Source organism: Phyllobates terribilis, unplaced genomic scaffold (assembly GCF_046119375.1).
Source record: "Phyllobates terribilis strain yellow unplaced genomic scaffold, ASM4611937v1 Scaffold_3__8_contigs__length_932513732, whole genome shotgun sequence".
Taxonomy (NCBI): Eukaryota; Metazoa; Chordata; class Amphibia; order Anura; family Dendrobatidae; genus Phyllobates; species Phyllobates terribilis.
Window position 1 is genome coordinate 2306810 of NW_027362763.1, and position 17519 is coordinate 2324328.

At 36.9% G+C, this 17519-nt stretch overlaps 13 non-coding genes across 13 annotated transcripts; all 13 read left to right on the plus strand.

Moving 5' to 3' along the window:
* Positions 1-1370: 1370 nt before the first annotated feature.
* On the plus strand, positions 1371-1442 carry TRNAG-CCC (transfer RNA glycine (anticodon CCC)). The gene has a single exon. It is a non-coding gene; the product is annotated as a tRNA-Gly (tRNA).
* Positions 1443-1538: 96 nt separating this feature from the next.
* TRNAG-UCC (transfer RNA glycine (anticodon UCC)) lies at positions 1539-1610 on the plus strand. Its single transcript has one exon. It is a non-coding gene; the product is annotated as a tRNA-Gly (tRNA).
* A 1348-nt stretch (positions 1611-2958) lies between these two features.
* Positions 2959-3030, plus strand: TRNAG-UCC (transfer RNA glycine (anticodon UCC)). Its single transcript has one exon. It is a non-coding gene; the product is annotated as a tRNA-Gly (tRNA).
* A 1364-nt stretch (positions 3031-4394) lies between these two features.
* Positions 4395-4466, plus strand: TRNAG-UCC (transfer RNA glycine (anticodon UCC)). Its single transcript has one exon. It is a non-coding gene; the product is annotated as a tRNA-Gly (tRNA).
* A 1182-nt stretch (positions 4467-5648) lies between these two features.
* Positions 5649-5720, plus strand: TRNAG-CCC (transfer RNA glycine (anticodon CCC)). Its single transcript has one exon. It is a non-coding gene; the product is annotated as a tRNA-Gly (tRNA).
* A 96-nt stretch (positions 5721-5816) lies between these two features.
* TRNAG-UCC (transfer RNA glycine (anticodon UCC)) lies at positions 5817-5888 on the plus strand. The gene has a single exon. It is a non-coding gene; the product is annotated as a tRNA-Gly (tRNA).
* A 1348-nt stretch (positions 5889-7236) lies between these two features.
* On the plus strand, positions 7237-7308 carry TRNAG-UCC (transfer RNA glycine (anticodon UCC)). The gene has a single exon. It is a non-coding gene; the product is annotated as a tRNA-Gly (tRNA).
* Positions 7309-8673: 1365 nt separating this feature from the next.
* Positions 8674-8745, plus strand: TRNAG-UCC (transfer RNA glycine (anticodon UCC)). The gene has a single exon. It is a non-coding gene; the product is annotated as a tRNA-Gly (tRNA).
* A 1182-nt stretch (positions 8746-9927) lies between these two features.
* Positions 9928-9999, plus strand: TRNAG-CCC (transfer RNA glycine (anticodon CCC)). Its single transcript has one exon. It is a non-coding gene; the product is annotated as a tRNA-Gly (tRNA).
* Positions 10000-10095: 96 nt separating this feature from the next.
* Positions 10096-10167, plus strand: TRNAG-UCC (transfer RNA glycine (anticodon UCC)). Its single transcript has one exon. It is a non-coding gene; the product is annotated as a tRNA-Gly (tRNA).
* Positions 10168-11515: 1348 nt separating this feature from the next.
* Positions 11516-11587, plus strand: TRNAG-UCC (transfer RNA glycine (anticodon UCC)). Its single transcript has one exon. It is a non-coding gene; the product is annotated as a tRNA-Gly (tRNA).
* Positions 11588-15608: 4021 nt separating this feature from the next.
* TRNAG-CCC (transfer RNA glycine (anticodon CCC)) lies at positions 15609-15680 on the plus strand. Its single transcript has one exon. It is a non-coding gene; the product is annotated as a tRNA-Gly (tRNA).
* A 1517-nt stretch (positions 15681-17197) lies between these two features.
* Positions 17198-17269, plus strand: TRNAG-UCC (transfer RNA glycine (anticodon UCC)). Its single transcript has one exon. It is a non-coding gene; the product is annotated as a tRNA-Gly (tRNA).
* The last annotated feature ends 250 nt before the right edge of the window (positions 17270-17519 follow it).

The window sequence follows — 17519 nt, forward strand, 5'->3', positions numbered from 1 at the left end:
ACCCGGGTTCGATTTCCAGCCAATGCAATACTTATGTAGTTTTATTTCTGGCATATCATACATTTTACAGACTATTTTGTAATGTTAGTGCAGAAAATGTAAAAAAAAAAGCTGACCCTGTAAGCATTGGTGGTATAGTGGTGAGCATAGCTGCCTTCCAAGCAGTTGAACCGGGTTCAATTCCCGGCCAATACAAAACATCGGTGTTTTTTTTTTTCAGGCACGTCATACTTTTTACTAACAATTTTGTAGGGTTAGTGCAGAAAATGTGAAAAAAATGCTGGGTACCTTAAGCATTTTTGTTATAGTGGTGAGCAACCTTGCCTTCCAAGCAGTTGACCTGCGATTGATTCCTGGTCAATGCAATACTTATGTGGGTTTTTTTTAACTGGCACGTCTTATGTTTTACTAATAATTTCGTATTGTTAGTGCAGAAAATATAAGAAAAAAACATGGCTTCTGTAAGTGTTGGTGGTATAGTGGTGAGAATCGCTGCCTTAAAAGTAGTTGACCCGAGTTCGATTCTCAGCCAACGCATGAATTGTTTTTCACATTTGGCGATGCTTTTAGTCTGTTTTAATTTTTCGTTTTAAGTCTCTGGCTCTTCTTTCTTCTTAGAGTTTAGCAACCACGAAAATGAGAAAAAAATTGAAGAGAATATTTCTTAGCTTTTTTTCAACTGTCTCATCTAACTGATCTTCTGTTCTTCAGTTGTTGATTAAACACTTTGTAGGGTTAGTCTCCAATATGAAAGCAATATCAGGGTTGGCATTGGTGTTATGCTGGTGGGTGTAGTTGCTTTTAAAACAATAGGCCATAGTTTAATTCTTGAAGAACTCATTGTTTTTTTGCATTTGGTGGTGTTTGGACTCTTTTTCACTTTCTGTGCTAAGGCTTATGCTTTTATTTCTTTCTTGGTAACACTTTAGCTACCTTAGTTGGCAAAAAGCAAAGCTAATTAAGAGAATTTGTAGGCAGAGGTGGAAAAGCTACATAACTGATTCCAAAAACTCCTCTGTCTTTAGAGTTAGTGTTAAAAATGCCAAAAATGGCAGAGGTCTTTAGGGGGAATTTGGTGCTGACTCTTTGTAATCCTTTAGAGCTAAGGCTCATTGTGTACTTTCTTTCTTGGTAAGAGTTTAGCTACCTTATTGGCAAAAAAGTGAAAACAATTGAGAGAAATGTAAGAATTGGTGGAAAAGCTACATAGTTGATTCACAAGAATTCATCTTTGAGTTTTGGACAATGCTTTGCCTTGTTTTTAAACTTTTTAGTAATTGGCTCTTTCAAGACATATTCAGTCCTCCTTTTTTAAGTAAAACTTTAGCAGATTTAACAGCCAAAATCCCAAACCAGACAAGTGGGTTCATGCATTGGTGGTATAGTGGTGAGCATAGCTGCTTCCCAAGCAGTTGACCTGGGTTCGATTCCCGGCCAATGCAATACTTATGTAGTTTTATTTCTGGCATATCATACATTTTACAAACTATTTTGTAATGTTAGTGCAGAAAATGTAAAAAAAAAAGCTGATCCTGTAAGCATTGGTGGTATAGTGGTGAGCATAGCTGCCTTCCAAGCAGTTGGCCCGGGTTCGATTCCTGGCCAATGCAAAACATGGGTGTGTTTTTTTTTCAGGCACGTCATACTTTTTACTAACAATTTTGTAGGGTTAGTGCAGAAAATGTGAAAAAAATGCTGGGTACCTTAAGCATTTTTGGTATAGTGGTGAGCAAACCTGCCTTCCAAGCAGTTGACCTGCGATTGATTCCTGGTCAATGCAATACTTATGTGGGTTTTTTTTTCCTGGCACGTCTTACTTTTTACTAATAATTTTGGATTGTTAGTGCAGAAAATGTAAGAAAAAAACATGGGTTCTGTAAGTGTTGGTGGTATAGTGGTGAGCATAGCTGCCTTCCAAGCAGTTGACCCGGGTTTGATTCCTGGCCAACACATGAATTGTTTTTCACATTTGGTGATGCTTTTAGTCTGTTTTAATTTTTCGTGTTAAGGCTCATGCTCTTCTTTCTTCTTAGAGTTTAGCAACCACGAAAATGAGAAAAAAATTGAAGAGAATATTTCTTAGATTTTTTTCAACTGTCTCATCTAACTGATCTTCTGCTCTTCAGTTGCTGATTAAATACTTTGTAGGGTTAGTCTCCAATACGAAAGCAATGTCAGGGTTGACATTGGTGTTATGCTGGTGGGTGTAGTTGCTTTTAAAACAATAGGCCATAGTTTAATTCTTGAAGAACTCATTGTTTTTTTGCATTTGGTGGTGTTTGGAATCTTTTTCACTTTCTGTGCTAAGGCTTATGCTTTTATTTCTTTCTTGGTAACACTTTAGCTACCTTAGTGGGCATAAAGCAAAGCTAATTGAGTGAATTTGTAGGCAGAGGTGGAAAAGCTACATAACTGATTCCAAAAACTCCTCTGACTTTAGAGTTAGTGTTAAAAATGCCAAAAATGGCAGAGGTCTTTAGGGGGAATTTGGTGCTGCTGTTGACTCTTTGTAATCTGTTTGAGCTAAGGCTCATAGTGTACTTTCTTTCTTGGTAAGAGTTTAGTTACCTTATTGGCAAAAAAGTGAAAATAATTGAGAGAAATGTAAGAATTGGTGGAAAAGCTACATAGCTGATTCACAAGAATTCATCTTTGAGTTTTGGACAATGCTTTGCCTTGTTTTTAAACTTTTTAGTAATTGGCTCTTTCAAGACATATTCAGTCCTCCTTTTTTTAAGTAAAACTTTAGCAGATTTAACAGCCATAATCCCAAACCAGTCAATTTGGTTCATGCATTGGTGGTATAGTGGTGAGCATAGCTGCTTCCCAAGCAGTTGACCTGGGTTTGATTCCGGCCAATGCAATACTTATGTAGTTTTATTTCTGCCTTATCATACATTATACAAACTATTTTGTAATGTTAGTGCAGAAAATGTAAAAAAAAAGTTGATCCCGTAAGCATTGGTGGTATAGTGGTGAGCATAGCTGCCTTCCAAGCAGTTGACCCGGGTTCGATTCCTGGCCAATGCAAAACATGGGTGTGGCTTTTTTTCAGGCACATCATAATTTTTACTAACAATTTTGTAGGGTTAGTGCAGAAAATGTGAAAAAAATGCTGGGTACCTTAAGCATTTTTGGTATAGTGGTGAGCAAACCTGCCTTCCAAGCAGTTGACCTGCGATTGATTCCTGGTTAATGCAATACTTATGTGGGTTTTTTTTTCCTGGCACGTCTTACTTTTTACTAATAATTTTGTATTGTTAGTGCAGAAAATGTAAGAAAAAAACATGGCTTCTGTAAGTGTTGGTGGTATAGTGGTGAGCATAGCTGCCTTCCAAGCAGTTGACCCGGGTTTGATTCCCAGCCAACGCATGAATTGTTTTTCACATTTGGTGATGCTTTTAGTCTGTTTTAATTTTTCGTGTTAAGGCTCATGCTCTTCTTTCTTCTTAGAGTTTAGCAACCACGAAAATGAGAAAAAAATTGAAGAGAAAAAAATTGAAGAGAATATTTCTTAGCTTTTTTTCAACTGTCTCATCTAACTGATCTTCTGCTCTTCAGTTGTTGATTAAACACTTTGTAGGGTTAGTCTCCAATACGAAAGCAATGTCAGGGTTGACATTGGTGTTATGCTGGTGGGTGTAGTTGCTTTTAAAACAATAGGCCATAGTTTAATTCTTGAAGAACTCATTGTTTTTTTGCATTTGGTGGTGTTTGGAATCTTTTTCACTTTCTGTGCTAAGGCTTATGCTTTTATTTCTTTCTTGGTAACACTTTAGCTACCTTAGTGGGCAGAAAGCAAAGCTAATTGAGAGAATTTGTAGGCAGAGGTGGAAAAGCTACATAACTGATTCCAAAAACTCCTCTGTCTTTAGAGTTAGTGTTAAAAATGCCAAAAATGGCAGAGGTCTTTAGGGGGAATTTGGTGCTGTTGTTGACTCTTTGTAATCTGTTTGAGCTAAGGCTCATAGTGTACTTTCTTTCTTTGTAAGAGTTTAGTTACCTTATTGGCAAAAAAGTGAAAATAATTGAGAGAAATGTAAGAATTGGTGGAAAAGCTACATAGCTGATTCACAAGAATTCATCTTTAAGTTTTGGACAATGCTTTGCCTTGTTTTTAAACTTTTTAGTAATTGGCTCTTTCAAGACATATTCAGTCCTCCTTTTTTAAGTAAAACTTTAGCAGATTTAACAGCCAAAATCCCAAACCAGTCAAGTGGGTTCATGCATTGGTGGTATAGTGGTGAGCATAGCTGCTTCCCAGACAGTTGACCCGGGTTCTATTTCCAGCCAATGCAATACTTATGTAGTTTTATTTCTGGCATATCATACATTTTACAAACTATTTTGTAATGTTAGTGCAGAAAATGTAAAAAAAAAAGCTGACCTTGTAAGCATTGGTGGTATAGTGGTGAGCATAGCTGCCTTCCAAGCAGTTGACCTGGGTTCAATTCCCGGCCAATACAAAACATCCGTGTTTTTTTTTTTCAGGCACGTCATACTTTTTACTAACAATTTTGTAGGGTTAGTGCAGAAAATGTGAAAAAAATGCTGGGTACCTTAAGCATTTTTGGTATAGTGGTGAGCAAACCTGCCTTCCAAGCAGTTGACCTGCGATTGATTCCTGGTCAATGCAATACTTATGTGGGGTTTTTTTTCCTGGCACGTCTTACTTTTTACTAATAATTTTGTATTGTTAGTGCAGAAAATGTAAGAAAAAAACATGGCTTCTGTAAGTGTTGGTGGTATAGTGGTAAGAATCGCTGCCTTCCAAGTAGTTGACCTGAGTTCGATTCTCAGCCAACGCATGAATTGTTTTTCACATTTGGTGATGCTTTTAGACTGTTTTAATTTTTCGTGTTAAGTCTCAGGCTCTTCTTTCTTCTTAGAGTTTAGCAACCACGAAAATGAGAAAAAAATTGAAGAGAATATTTCTTAGCTTTTTTTCAACTGTCTCATCTAACTGATCTTCTGCTCTTCAGTTGTTGATTAAACACTTTGTAGGGTTAGTCTCCAATATGAAAGCAATGTCAGGGTTGGCATTGGTGTTATGCTGGTGGGTGTAGTTGCTTTTAAAACAATAGGCCATAGTTTAATTCTTGAAGAACTCATTGTTTTTTTGCATTTGGTGGTGTTTGGACTCTTTTTCACTTTCTGTGCTAAGGCTTATGTTTTTATTTCTTTCTTGGTAACACTTTAGCTACCTTAGTTGGCAAAAAGCAAAGCTAATTGAGAGAATTTGTAGGCAGAGGTGGAAAAGCTACATAACTGATTCCAAAAACTCCTCTGTCTTTAGAGTTAGTGTTAAAAATGCCAAAAATGGCAGAGGTCTTTAGGGGTAATTTGGTGCTGGTGCTGACTCTTTGTAATCATTTTGAGCTAAGGCTCATAGTTTACTTTCTTTCTTGGTAAGAGTTTAGTTACCTTATTGGCAAAAAAGTGAAAATAAATGAGAGAATTGTAAGAATTGGTGGAAAAGCTCCATAGCTGATTCACAAGATTTCATCTTTGAGTTTTGGACAATGCTTTGCCTTGTTTTTAAACTTTTTAGTAATTGGCTCTTTCAAGACATATTCAGTCCTCCTTTTTTTAAGTAAAACTTTAGCAGATTTAACAGCCATAATCCCAAACCAGTCAAGTTGGTTTATGCATTGGTGGTATAGTGGTGAGCATAACTGCTTCCCAAGCAGTTGACCCGGGTTCGATTCCTGGCCAATGCAAAACTGATGTAGTTTTATTTCTGGCATATCATACATTTTACAAACTATTTTGTAATGTTAGTGCAGAAAATGTAAAAAAAAAAGCTGATCCTGTAAGCATTGGTGGTATAGTGGTGAGCATAGCTGCCTTCCAAGCAGTTGGCCCGGGTTCGATTCCTGGCCAATGCAAAACATGGGTGTGTTTTTTTTTCAGGCACGTCATACTTTTTACTAACAATTTTGTAGGGTTAGTGCAGAAAATGTGAAAAAAATGCTGGGTACCTTAAGCATTTTTGGTATAGTGGTGAGCAAACCTGCCTTCCAAGCAGTTGACCTGCGATTGATTCCTGGTCAATGCAATACTTATGTGGGTTTTTTTTTCCTGGCACGTCTTACTTTTTACTAATAATTTTGTATTGTTAGTGCAGAAAATGTAAGAAAAAAACATGGGTTCTGTAAGTGTTGGTGGTATAGTGGTGAGCATAGCTACCTTCCAAGCAGTTGACCCGGGTTTGATTCCTGGCCAACACATGAATTGTTTTTCACATTTGGTGATGCTTTTAGTCTGTTTTAATTTTTCGTGTTAAGGCTCATGCTCTTCTTTCTTCTTCGAGTTTAGCAACCACGAAAATGAGAAAAAAATTTAAGAGAATATTTCTTAGATTTTTTTCAACTGTCTCATCTAACTGATCTTCTGCTCTTCAGTTGCTGATTAAATACTTTGTAGGGTTAGTCTCCAATACGAAAGCAATGTCAGGGTTGACATTGGTGTTATGCTGGTGGGTGTAGTTGCTTTTAAAACAATAGGCCATAGTTTAATTCTTGAAGAACTCATTGTTTTTTTGCATTTGGTGGTGTTTGGAATCTTTTTCACTTTCTGTGCTAAGGCTTATGCTTTTATTTCTTTCTTGGTAACACTTTAGCTACCTTAGTGGGCATAAAGCAAAGCTAATTGAGTGAATTTGTAGGCAGAGGTGGAAAAGCTACATAACTGATTCCAAAAACTCCTCTGACTTTAGAGTTAGTGTTAAAAATGCCAAAAATGGCAGAGGTCTTTAGGGGGAATTTGGTGCTGCTGTTGACTCTTTGTAATCTGTTTGAGCTAAGGCTCATAGTGTACTTTCTTTCTTGGTAAGAGTTTAGTTACCTTATTGGCAAAAAAGTGAAAATAATTGAGAGAAATGTAAGAATTGGTGGAAAAGCTACATAGCTGATTCACAAGAATTCATCTTTGAGTTTTGGACAATGCTTTGCCTTGTTTTTAAACTTTTTAGTAATTGGCTCTTTCAAGACATATTCAGTCCTCCTTTTTTTAAGTAAAACTTTAGCAGATTTAACAGCCATAATCCCAAACCAGTCAATTTGGTTCATGCATTGGTGGTATAGTGGTGAGCATAGCTGCTTCCCAAGCAGTTGACCTGGGTTTGATTCCGGCCAATGCAATACTTATGTAGTTTTATTTCTGCCTTATCATACATTATACAAACTATTTTGTAATGTTAGTGCAGAAAATGTAAAAAAAAAGTTGATCCCGTAAGCATTGGTGGTATAGTGGTGAGCATAGCTGCCTTCCAAGCAGTTGACCCGGGTTCGATTCCTGGCCAATGCAAAACATGGGTGTGGCTTTTTTTCAGGCACGTCATAATTTTTACTAACAATTTTGTAGGGTTAGTGCAGAAAATGTGAAAAAAATGCTGGGTACCTTAAGCATTTTTGGTATAGTGGTGAGCAAACCTGCCTTCCAAGCAGTTGACCTGCGATTGATTCCTGGTCAATGCAATACTTATGTGGGTTTTTTTTTCCTGGCACGTCTTACTTTTTACTAATAATTTTGTATTGTTAGGGCAGAAAATGTAAGAAAAAAACATGGCTTCTGTAAGTGTTGGTGGTATAGTGGTGAGCATAGCTGCCTTCCAAGCAGTTGACCCGGGTTTGATTCCCAGCCAACGCATGAATTGTTTTTCACATTTGGTGATGCTTTTAGTCTGTTTTAATTTTTCGTGTTAAGGCTCATGCTCTTCTTTCTTCTTAGAGTTTAGCAACCACGAAAATGAGAAAAAAATTGAAGAGAAAAAAATTGAAGAGAATATTTCTTAGCTTTTTTTCAACTGTCTCATCTAACTGATCTTCTGCTCTTCAGTTGTTGATTAAACACTTTGTAGGGTTAGTCTCCAATACGAAAGCAATGTCAGGGTTGACATTGGTGTTATGCTGGTGGGTGTAGTTGCTTTTAAAACAATAGGCCATAGTTTAATTCTTGAAGAACTCATTGTTTTTTTGCATTTGGTGGTGTTTGGAATCTTTTTCACTTTCTGTGCTAAGGCTTATGCTTTTATTTCTTTCTTGGTAACACTTTAGCTACCTTAGTGGGCAGAAAGCAAAGCTAATTGAGAGAATTTGTAGGCAGAGGTGGAAAAGCTACATAACTGATTCCAAAAACTCCTCTGTCTTTAGAGTTAGTGTTAAAAATGCCAAAAATGGCAGAGGTCTTTAGGGGGAATTTGGTGCTGTTGTTGACTCTTTGTAATCTGTTTGAGCTAAGGCTCATAGTGTACTTTCTTTCTTTGTAAGAGTTTAGTTACCTTATTGGCAAAAAAGTGAAAATAATTGAGAGAAATGTAAGAATTGGTGGAAAAGCTACATAGCTGATTCACAAGAATTCATCTTTAAGTTTTGGACAATGCTTTGCCTTGTTTTTAAACTTTTTAGTAATTGGCTCTTTCAAGACATATTCAGTCCTCCTTTTTTAAGTAAAACTTTAGCAGATTTAACAGCCAAAATCCCAAACCAGTCAAGTGGGTTCATGCATTGGTGGTATAGTGGTGAGCATAGCTGCTTCCCAGACAGTTGACCCGGGTTCTATTTCCAGCCAATGCAATACTTATGTAGTTTTATTTCTGGCATATCATACATTTTACAAACTATTTTGTAATGTTAGTGCAGAAAATGTAAAAAAAAAAAGCTGACCTTGTAAGCATTGGTGGTATAGTGGTGAGCATAGCTGCCTTCCAAGCAGTTGACCTGGGTTCAATTCCCGGCCAATACAAAACATCCGTGTTTGTTTTTTTCAGGCACGTCATACTTTTTACTAACAATTTTGTAGGGTTAGTGCAGAAAATGTGAAAAAAATGCTGGGTACCTTAAGCATTTTTGGTATAGTGGTGAGCAAACCTGCCTTCCAAGCAGTTGACCTGCGATTGATTCCTGGGCAATGCAATACTTATGTGGGGTTTTTTTTCCTGGCACGTCTTACTTTTTACTAATAATTTCGTATTGTTAGTGCAGAAAATGTAAGAAAAAAACATGGCTTCTGTAAGTGTTGGTGGTATAGTGGTAAGAATCGCTGCCTTCCAAGTAGTTGACCAGAGTTTGATTCTCAGCCAACGCATGAATTGTTTTTCACATTTGGTGATGCTTTTAGACTGTTTTAATTTTTCGTGTTAAGTCTCAGGCTCTTCTTTCTTCTTAGAGTTTAGCAACCACGAAAATGAGAAAAAAATTGAAGAGAATATTTCTTAGCTTTTTTTCAACTGTCTCATCTAACTGATCTTCTGCTCTTCAGTTGTTGATTAAACACTTTGTAGGGTTAGTCTCCAATATGAAAGCAATGTCAGGGTTGGCATTGGTGTTATGCTGGTGGGTGTAGTTGCTTTTAAAACAATAGGCCATAGTTTAATTCTTGAAGAACTCATTGTTTTTTTGCATTTGGTGGTGTTTGGACTCTTTTTCACTTTCTGTGCTAAGGCTTATGTTTTTATTTCTTTCTTGGTAACACTTTAGCTACCTTAGTTGGCAAAAAGCAAAGCTAATTGAGAGAATTTGTAGGCAGAGGTGGAAAAGCTACATAACTGATTCCAAAAACTCCTCTGTCTTTAGAGTTAGTGTTAAAAATGCCAAAAATGGCAGAGGTCTTTAGGGGTAATTTGGTGCTGGTGCTGACTCTTTGTAATCATTTTGAGCTAAGGCTCATAGTTTACTTTCTTTCTTGGTAAGAGTTTAGTTACCTTATTGGCAAAAAAGTGAAAATAAATGAGAGAATTGTAAGAATTGGTGGAAAAGCTCCATAGCTGATTCACAAGATTTCATCTTTGAGTTTTGGACAATGCTTTGCCTTGTTTTTAAACTTTTTAGTAATTGGCTCTTTCAAGACATATTCAGTCCTCCTTTTTTTAAGTAAAACTTTAGCAGATTTAACAGCCATAATCCCAAACCAGTCAAGTTGGTTTATGCATTGGTGGTATAGTGGTGAGCATAACTGCTTCCCAAGCAGTTGACCCGGGTTCGATTCCTGGCCAATGCAAAACTGATGTAGTTTTATTTCTGGCATATCATACATTTTACAAACTATTTTGTAATGTTAGTGCAGAAAATGTAAAAAAAAAAGCTGATCCTGTAAGCATTGGTGGTATAGTGGTGAGCATAGCTGCCTTCCAAGCAGTTGGCCCGGGTTCGATTCCTGGCCAATGCAAAACATGGGTGTGTTTTTTTTTCAGGCACGTCATACTTTTTACTAACAATTTTGTAGGGTTAGTGCAGAAAATGTGAAAAAAATGCTGGGTACCTTAAGCATTTTTGGTATAGTGGTGAGCAAACCTGCCTTCCAAGCAGTTGACCTGCGATTGATTCCTGGTCAATGCAATACTTATGTGGGTTTTTTTTTCCTGGCACGTCTTACTTTTTACTAATAATTTTGTATTGTTAGTGCAGAAAATGTAAGAAAAAAACATGGGTTCTGTAAGTGTTGGTGGTATAGTGGTGAGCATAGCTGCCTTCCAAGCAGTTGACCCGGGTTTGATTCCTGGCCAACACATGAATTGTTTTTCACATTTGGTGATGCTTTTAGTCTGTTTTAATTTTTCGTGTTAAGGCTCATGCTCTTCTTTCTTCTTAGAGTTTAGCAACCACGAAAATGAGAAAAAAATTGAAGAGAATATTTCTTAGATTTTTTTCAACTGTCTCATCTAACTGATCTTCTGCTCTTCAGTTGCTGATTAAATACTTTGTAGGGTTAGTCTCCAATACGAAAGCAATGTCAGGGTTGACATTGGTGTTATGCTGGTGGGTGTAGTTGCTTTTAAAACAATAGGCCATAGTTTAATTCTTGAAGAACTCATTGTTTTTTTGCATTTGGTGGTGTTTGGAATCTTTTTCACTTTCTGTGCTAAGGCTTATGCTTTTATTTCTTTCTTGGTAACACTTTAGCTACCTTAGTGGGCATAAAGCAAAGCTAATTGAGTGAATTTGTAGGCAGAGGTGGAAAAGCTACATAACTGATTCCAAAAACTCCTCTGACTTTAGAGTTAGTGTTAAAAATGCCAAAAATGGCAGAGGTCTTTAGGGGGAATTTGGTGCTGCTGTTGACTCTTTGTAATCTGTTTGAGCTAAGGCTCATAGTGTACTTTCTTTCTTGGTAAGAGTTTAGTTACCTTATTGGCAAAAAAGTGAAAATAATTGAGAGAAATGTAAGAATTGGTGGAAAAGCTACATAGCTGATTCACAAGAATTCATCTTTGAGTTTTGGACAATGCTTTGCCTTGTTTTTAAACTTTTTAGTAATTGGCTCTTTCAAGACATATTCAGTCCTCCTTTTTTTAAGTAAAACTTTAGCAGATTTAACAGCCATAATCCCAAACCAGTCAATTTGGTTCATGCATTGGTGGTATAGTGGTGAGCATAGCTGCTTCCCAAGCAGATGACCTGGGTTTGATTCCGGCCAATGCAATACTTATGTAGTTTTATTTCTGCCTTATCATACATTATACAAACTATTTTGTAATGTTAGTGCAGAAAATGTAAAAAAAAAGTTGATCCCGTAAGCATTGGTGGTATAGTGGTGAGCATAGCTGCCTTCCAAGCAGTTGACCCGGGTTCGATTCCTGGCCAATGCAAAACATGGGTGTGGCTTTTTTTCAGGCACGTCATAATTTTTACTAACAATTTTGTAGGGTTAGTGCAGAAAATGTGAAAAAAATGCTGGGTACCTTAAGCATTTTTGGTATAGTGGTGAGCAAACCTGCCTTCCAAGCAGTTGACCTGCGATTGATTCCTGGTCAATGCAATACTTATGTGGGTTTTTTTTTCCTGGCACGTCTTACTTTTTACTAATAATTTTGTATTGTTAGGGCAGAAAATGTAAGAAAAAAACATGGCTTCTGTAAGTGTTGGTGGTATAGTGGTGAGCATAGCTGCCTTCCAAGCAGTTGACCCGGGTTTGATTCCCAGCCAACGCATGAATTGTTTTTCACATTTGGTGATGCTTTTAGTCTGTTTTAATTTTTCGTGTTAAGGCTCATGCTCTTCTTTCTTCTTAGAGTTTAGCAACCACGAAAATGAGAAAAAAATTGAAGAGAATATTTCTTAGATTTTTTTCAACTGTCTCATCTAACTGATCTTCTGCTCTTCAGTTGTTGATTAAATACTTTGCAGGGTTAGTCTCCAATACGAAAGCAATGTCAGGGTTGGCATTGGTGTTATTCTGGCGGGTGTAGTTCCATTTAAAACAAGAGGCCATAGTTTATTTCTTGAAGAACTCATTGTTTTTTTGCATTTGGTGGTGTTTGGACTCTTTTTCACTTTCTGTGCTAAGGCTTATGTTTTTATTTCTTTCTTGGTAACACTTTAGCTACCTTAGTTGGCAAAAAGCAAAGCTAATTGAGAGAATTTGTAGGCAGAGGTGGAAAAGCTACATAACTGATTCCAAAAACTCCTCTGTCTTTAGAGTTAGTGTTAAAAATGCCAAAAATGGCAGAGGTCTTTAGGGGTAATTTGGTGCTGCTGTTGACTCTTTGTAATCTGTTTGAGCTAAGGCTCATAGTTTACTTTCTTTCTTGGTAAGAGTTTAGTTACCTTATTGGCAAAAAAGTGAAAATAATTGAGAGAAATGTAAGAATTGGTGGAAAAGCTACATAGCTGATTCACAAGAATTCATCTTTGAGTTTTGGACAATGCTTTGCCTTGTTTTTAAACTTTTTAGTAATTGGCTCTTTCAAGACATATTCAGTCCTCCTTTTTTTAAGTAAAACTTTAGCAGATTTAACAGCCATAATCCCAAACCAGTCAATTTGGTTCATGCATTGGTGGTATAGTGGTGAGCATAGCTGCTTCCCAAGCAGTTGACCTGGGTTTGATTCCGGCCAATGCAATACTTATGTAGTTTTATTTCTGGCTTATCATACATTATACAAACTATTTTGTAATGTTAGTGCAGAAAATGTAAAAAAAAAGTTGATCCCGTAAGCATTGGTGGTATAGTGGTGAGCATAGCTGCCTTCCAAGCAGTTGACCCGGGTTTGATTCCTGGCCAATGCAAAACATGGGTGTGGCTTTTTTTCAGGCACGTCATAATTTTTACTAACAATTTTGTAGGGTTAGTGCAGAAAATGTGAAAAAAATGCTGGGTACCTTAAGCATTTTTGGTATAGTGGTGAGCAAACCTGCCTTCCAAGCAGTTGACCTGCGATTGATTCCTGGTCAAGGCAATACTTATGTGGGTTTTTTTTTCCTGGCACGTCTTACTTTTTACTAATAATTTTGTATTGTTAGTGCAGAAAATGTAAGAAAAAAACATGGTTACTGTAAGTGTGGGTGGTATAGTGGTGATCATAGCTGACCTCCAAGCAGTTGAACTGGGTTCGATTCCCGGCCAACGCATGAATTGTTTTTCACATTTGGTGATGCTTTTAGTCTGTTTTAATTTTTCGTGTTAAGGCTCATGCTCTTCTTTCTTCTTAGAGTTTAGCAACCACGAAAATGAGAAAAAAATTGAAGAGAATATTTCTTAAATTTTTTTCAACTGTCTCATCTAACTGATCTTCTGCTCTTCAGTTGTTGATTAAACACTTTGTAGGGTTAGTCTCCAATATGAAAGCAATGTCAGGGTTGGCATTGGTGTTATGCTGGTGGGTGTAGTTGCTTTTAAAACAATAGGCCATAGTTTAATTCTTGAAGAACTCATTGTTTTTTTGCATTTGGTGGTGTTTGGAATCTTTTTCACTTTCTGTGCTAAGGCTTATGCTTTTATTTCTTTCTTGGTAACACTTTAGCTACCTTAGTGGGCAGAAAGCAAAGCTAATTGAGAAAATTTGTAGGCAGAGGTGGAAAAGCTACATAACTGACTCCAAAAACTCCTCTGTCTTTAGAGTTAGTGTTAAAAATGCCAAAAATGGCAGAGGTCTTTAGGGGGAATTTGGTGCTGCTGTTGACTCTTTGTAATCTGTTTGAGCTAAGGCTCATAGTGTACTTTCTTTCTTGGTAAGAGTTTAGTTACCTTATAGGCAAAAAAGTGAAAATAATTGAGAGAAATGTAAGAATTGGTGTAAAACCTACATAGCTGATTCACAAGAATTCATCTTTGAGTTTTGGACAATGCTTTGCCTTGTTTTTAAACTTTTTAGTAATTGGCTCTTTCAAAACATATTCAGTCCTCCTTTTTTAATTAAAACTTTAGCAGATTTAACAGCCAAAATCCCAAACCAGTCAAGTGGGTTCATGCATTGGTGGTATAGTGGTGAGCATAGCTGCTTCCTAAGCAGGTGACCCGGGTTCGATTTCCAGCCAATGCAATACTTATGTAGTTTATTTCTGGCATATCATACATTTTACAAACTATTTTGTAATGTTAGTGCAGAAAATGTAAAAAAAAAAGCTGACCCTGTAAGCATTGGTGTTATAGTGGTGAGCATAGCTGCCTTCCAAGCAGTTGACCCGGGTTTGATTCCTGGCCAATGCAAAACATGGGTGTGTTTTTTTTTCAGGCACGTCATACTTTTTACTAACAATTTTGTAGGGTTAGTGCAGAAAATGTGAAAAAAATGCTGGGTACCTTAAGCATTTTTGGTATAGTGGTGAGCAAACCTGCCTTCCAAGCAGTTGACCTGCGATTGATTCCTGGTCAATGCAATACTTATGTGGGGTTTTTTTTCCTGGCACGTCTTACTTTTTACTAATAATTTTGTATTGTTAGTGCAGAAAATGTAAGAAAAAAACAAGGTTTCTTTAAGTGTTGGTGGTATAGTGGTGAGCATAGCTGCCTTCAAAGCAGTTGACCCGGGTTCGATTCCCGGCCAACGCATGAATTGTTTTTCACATTTGGTGATGCTTTTAGTCTGTTTTAATTTTTCGTGTTAAAGCTCATGCTCTTCTTTCTTCTTAGAGTTTAGCAACCACGAAAATGAGAAAAAAATTGAAGAGAATATTTCTTAGCTTTTTTCAACTGTCTCATCTAACTGATCTTCTGCTCTTCATTTGTTGATTAAACACTTTGTAGGGTTAGTCTCCAATATGAAAGCAATGTCAGGGTTGGCATTGGTGTTATGCTGGTGGGTGTAGTTGCTTTTAAAACAATAGGCCATAGTTTAATTCTTGAAGAACTCATTGTTTTTTTGCATTTGGTGGTGTTTGAAATCTTTTTCACTCTCTGTGCTAAGGCTTATGCTTTTATTTCTTTCTTGGTAACACTTTAGCTACCTTAGTTGGCAAAAAGCAAAGCGAATTGAGAGAATTTGTAGGCAGAGGTGGAAAAGCTACATAACTGATTCCAAAAACTCCTCTGTCTTTAGAGTTAGTGTTAAAAATGCCAAAAATGGCAGAGGTCTTTAGGGTTAATTTGGTGCTGGTGCTGACTCTTTGTAATATTTTTGAGCTAAGGCTCATAGTGTACTTTCTTTCTTGGTAAGAGTTTAGTTACCTTATTGGCAAAAAAGTGAAAATAATTGAGAGAATTGTAAGAATTGGTGGAAAAGCTCCATAGCTGATTCACAAGAATTCATCTTTGAGTTTTGGACAATGCTTTGCCTTGTTTTTAAACTTTTTAGTAATTGGCTCTTTCAAGACATATTCAGTCCTCCTTTTTTTAAGTAAAACTTTAGCAGATTTAACAGCCATAATCCGAAACCAGTCAAGTTGGTTCAAGCATTGGCGGTATAGTGGTGAGCATAGCTGCTTCCCAAGCAGTTGACCCGGGTTCGATTCCCGGCCAATGCAATACTCATGTAGTTTTATTTCTGGCATATTATACATTTTACAAACTATTTTGTAATGTTAGTGCAGAAAATGTATAAAAAAAATCTGATCCTGTAAGCATTGGTGGTATAGAGGTGAGCATAGCTGCCTTCCAAGCAGTTGACCCGGGTTCGATTCCTGGCCAATGCAAAACATGGGTGTGTTTTTTTTTCAGGCACGTCATACTTTTTACTAACAATTTTGTAGGGTTAGTGCAGAAAATGTGAAAAAGGTGCTGGGTACCTTAAGCATTTTTGGTATAGTGGTGAGCAAACCTGCCTTCCAAGCAGTTGACCTGCGATTGATTCCTGGTCAATGCAATACCTATGTGGGGTTTTTTTTCCTGGCACGTCTTACTTTTTACTAATAATTTTGTATTGTTAGTGCAGAAAATGTAAGAAAAAAACATGGCTTCTGTAAGTGTTGGTGGTATAGTGGTGAGCATAGCTGACTTCCATGCGGTTGACCTGGGTTTGATTCCTGGCCAACGCATGAATTGTTTTTCACATTTGGTGATGCTTTTAGTCTGTTTTAATTTTTCGTGTTAAGGCTCATGCTCTTCTTTCTTCTTAGAGTTTAGCAACCACGAAAATGAGAAAAAAATTGAAGAGAATATTTCTTAGATTTTTTTCAACTGTCTCATCTAACTGATCTTCTGCTCTTCAGTTCTTGATTAAATACTTTGTAGGGTTAGTCTCCAATATGAAAGCAATGTCAGGGTTGGCATTGGTGTTATGCTGGTGGGTGTAGTTGCTTTTAAAACAATAGGCCATAGTTTAATTCTTGAAGAACTCATTGTTTTTTTGCATTTGGTGGTGTTTGGAATCTTTTTCACTTTCTGTGCTAAGGCTTATGCTTTTATTTCTTTCTTGGTAACACTTTAGCTACCTTAGTGGGCAGAAAGCAAAGCTAATTGAGAGAATTTGTAGGCAGAGGTGGAAAAGCTACATAACTGATTCCAAAAACTCCTCTGTCTTTAGAGTTAGTGTTAAAAATGCCAAAAATGGCAGAGGTCTTTAGGGGGAATTTGGTGCTGCTGTTGACTCTTTGTAATCTGTTTGAGCTAAGGCTCATAGTGTACTTTCTTTCTTGGTAAGAGTTTAATTACCTTATTGGCAAAAAAGTGAAAATAATTGAGAGAAATGTAAGAATTGGTGGAAAAGCTCCATAGCTGATTCACAAGAATTCATCTTTGAGTTTTGGACAATGCTTTGCCTTGTTTTTAAACTTTTTAGTAATTGGCTCTTTCAAGACATATTCAGTCCTCCTTTTTTAAGTAAAACTTTAGCAGATTTAACAGCCAAAATCCCAAACCAGTCAAGTGGGTTCATGCATTAGTGGTACAGTGGTGAGCATAGCTGCTTCCCAAGCAGTTGACCCAGGTTCTATTTCCAGCCAATGCAATACTTATGTAGTTTTATTTCTGGCATATCATACATTTTACAAACTATTTTGTAATGTTAGTGCAGAAAATGTAAAAAAAAAAGTTGACCTTGTAAGCATTGGTGGTGTAGTGGTGAGCATAGCTGCCTTCCAAGCAGTTGACCTGGGTTCAATTCCCGGCCAATACAAAACATCGGTGTTTCTTTTTTTCAGGCACGTCATACTTTTTACTAACAATTTTGTAGGGTTAGTGCAGAAAATGTGAAAAAAATGCGGGGTACCTTAAGCATTTTTGGTATAGTGGTGAGCAAACCTGCCTTCCAAGCAGTTGACCTGCGATTGATTCCTGGTCAATGCAATACTTATGTGGGGTTTTTTTTCCTGGCACGTCTTACTTTTTACTAATAATTTCGTATTGTTAGTGCAGAAAATGTAAGA